Here is a 3212-nt window from a genome sequence, read left to right as displayed (position 1 = left end):
GTTTGCACAATGATTTTTGATACACATATTTAGTTAGCCAGGGTTACCTTTTAACATCATCATACCTGACCCCTGATGTGTTGGTAAAGACCTAATCTGTCCCACCCATACTCGGCAATCATTTTAATTAAATTAAACTTTAACACATAGTAGAAGTGTAGTACATTGCTACCATTTTGGCTCCAAACAGTTCTGCTTCAGAGCAACTGTAAGTAAGAAAAGAGATTTTTGTTTCACATCTATTCATCCCATTTTCTACATTCTTTACTTCTTTGGTTACAGTTCACATCCCTTCCTCTGAAGAACTTCCCTATTTCTCTTGGAGTAGGCAATAACCAGTTTGTCTCAATTGTTTGAGAAATCTTGTCTTTGTTGTGACTGTTGCTCTCCTTTTCTCTCCTCCTCTCCTCTTCCTCCTCCCCTTTCCCTTTTCCCATCCGCCTCCCTCTCCAGCTCCCTCTTTTTCTTCCTGTAGACCTGAGGACTGCACTCAGAATTATGGGTGTGCTAAGCCAGCATGTGTGGCTGGACCGTACCCCCAGCACACCTCTTTGTTCCTGAAAACACATTTTCACTGAGGATAGAATTCTGGGCTGCTGTCTCCTTATGCCAACTCCCTCTTGTCTTGTAGTTCTGAGTAAGCTCTGTTTTTCTTTGTTTCCTCTCCAAGCAATCTGTCTCTGTAGGCGCCTTCAAGGTTTCCCCTTTCAGTGGTTTTCAGTGGAAAGCCATGATCTTTGAGTTGTTTGGATATGCAGTTTGGCTTTTGTCTTTATATTTGGAAAAGTATCAGCCATTATAGTTTCAAATATTTGTTCTGTCCTGTGTTCTTACATCTTCCTCAGGAATGCTGATTACATGTATGCGGATCTGACAGCTCCCCGACACTCGGAGTGCTCAGTCGGTTGTTCCCCTACTCGTACACAAGCTTTTGATTCTGTATTTCTTTTTTTATATATTTGGTACAGGGTCTCACTATGCAGACTGGACTCTTTCTGTATTTCTGTTTGATTGATTCAAATGGTCTGCCTCCAGATCTCTTAGTTCTTCCCATGCCTGTGTTGGGTCTCGCAGTGAGCCTCTCAGTTCTTTTGCATTTTCGCACTTCTAATAGTTTATACCTTCGTGCTGAACTTTCCCACCTGATCTCCCATACTGTCTCATTTTGTTTGTCTGTTAAATCTTTTAACACGTTGATCATGGTTATTTTAAATTTTTGATAGTTGTAATAGCTGTGCCATAGTTGAGTCTTGCTTTGCTGATTGTTTTGTGACTGGCAGTGCCTTGTTTATTTTTTTGTTTTGTTTTGTTTTGTTTTGTTTTTATTAGCTTATCATGCTTGGGAACAAATTCTTTTTTCCACCTTTGCTTCTTCATATGCCTCCTAATTTTTCCACTGAAGTCACACATGTTCTGTAGTTCAGTGGAGCCTGAGGTAGTTTTAATGCCCTGAATGGTCATATCCTTACTTCTAGTAGGCCTTGACTGCATGTTTTGCGTACATCTAGTTAGGATTTGGGCTGGCTGTGAAATTCATTGTCACTAACGTTTTCTTTCAGTGGGTGTAAGCTCGCAGTTCCCCTCTAAGGCCTTGCATTTAGGGTTTGGCTGCGCTGTCAGAAACATTTGCTTTGCTTTCCCTCGGAGTCTGCTCCACCGTCAGCTTGAGTTCTTGCTTTGCATGGTCCCCTCCTCTATGTTGTCCTTCTACAGGCAGTGTCTGTGTTGCTATTTCTGGAGCCATGCTGCCAGGGGCGTTCTCTGCGTTTCTCATCTAGTGACACTGTTAGGCAGACTAATCCCAAGGGGCTCAGATGTGGCCTCCTCTGCTCTCTTGCTTCCTCTTCATCTGTATTTGTAAGCCCAGAATAGAGCCTCATGGTTGTGGTTTACACAGAAAGTGTCCCTCAGCAGTCTTACATGTTTGGGGGTTGACTGAGTCTTGGGGTGCTGCCCCTACCCATGGACGCACCTGTGGATGAGTTTGCAACTGAACGTGCTGGTAGGAAGTGAGGCTGGTGGGTACAGGGCATCCCTGGGGTGTGCCCCAGAAGGGAGCCTTTTGTCCCTGACTCCCCCCCCCCCGCATTCTTCAGCACCTCTGTGGGCTGTGCAGCAGATCTCTGCCAGGCCTTAGTGCCATGTGCTGTCTGCCTTGGAGCCAGTGACTTTGGACTGGACTCGCATAAACTGTGATTTGTGAAGCAAATCTTTCCTTTGTGTTTCAGGCATTGGCCATGCTGTCTTAGGATGGGAGAGTGAGGAGCGTGCCACCTCCCTCAGGAGCAGCTCTGTGTTGCTTTTCCCTCTTGAAGCCACAGTGACCACTCCCTCCCCGCCCCCCCCCGGAGTGGTGGTGCCCGAAGCCCTTTTGCTTGGAGCCAGGGTTCTCATTCTGTAGGGTGGCCACAGTCAGGGGTGTTCAGGGAGAGTTCTGTAGCCCTCAGGAGCACCTGCTCTTCTGCTTCCCTAGCTTGGCACCCTGGCAGCACTTCACTTACGCTTGCCCAAGCTTTCTGGTGAACGCCTATTGGAATTCATGGAGAAAGCATCAGCGAAATGTGGCTTCCTCCAGGCCCCCTGGTCCCCAAGGCCTTCTCTCTTTTCTCTTCCCCCTTGGGTGGTACCACCCGGCTACTGTCACCTGGATTGGGTGTTCTTCCTGGTGTCTGGTGGTTTCGTCTCAATAAGCTTGGACTCACGTGGTCTGATCAGAACCAATGTTCATCCTTAAATGTTGAGCCAGTGGCGTGCAGCCTCAGTTCTCTTAAAGCTTTCCAGGCAGCACATGTACTAAAATTGGAGTGGTACAGAGAAGGTTAGCATGGCCCCTGGACAAGGGTAACGTGCAAACTCATGAGACATTTTGTAATTTTTTTAAAAAGAAAACTTGTGAAAGTTCTCAGTCCATCCATATTTTCATTGTACAAGAAAATTTTCAAATTATGATGGTCATACTTATATATTTTTGACTAAAAACAACAGTGTCATAACATACCCATGAAGCCATTCTGTTATTTGGCTCTCAGGTGCATAGCCCATAAAGGTAGGAGATATTCAACTCTTCATGGTAAAAGGTATTGAATGATTTTATCTAAATGTTGGCTAATTTTGCACATGTTCAGAGCACATTTGTGGCAGGCTAGGCTAAGCTGTGGTGTTCAGTCAATTAGCTGTACTGGATACGTTTTTGACTTAGAATAGTTTCATCT

At 45.2% G+C, this 3212-nt stretch overlaps 1 pseudogene; it reads left to right on the top strand.

Moving 5' to 3' along the window:
- The first annotated feature begins 2761 nt into the window (after positions 1-2761).
- LOC111817961 lies at positions 2762-2876 on the top strand (annotated as a pseudogene).
- Positions 2877-3212: the final 336 nt, after the last annotated feature.

Source organism: Octodon degus, unplaced genomic scaffold, assembly GCF_000260255.1.
Source record: "Octodon degus isolate 3935 unplaced genomic scaffold, OctDeg1.0 scaffold00075, whole genome shotgun sequence".
Taxonomy (NCBI): domain Eukaryota; kingdom Metazoa; phylum Chordata; class Mammalia; order Rodentia; family Octodontidae; genus Octodon; species Octodon degus.
The sequence above is the reverse complement of the archived record's forward strand: the minus strand, read 5'-3'. Positions and strand labels throughout refer to the sequence as shown.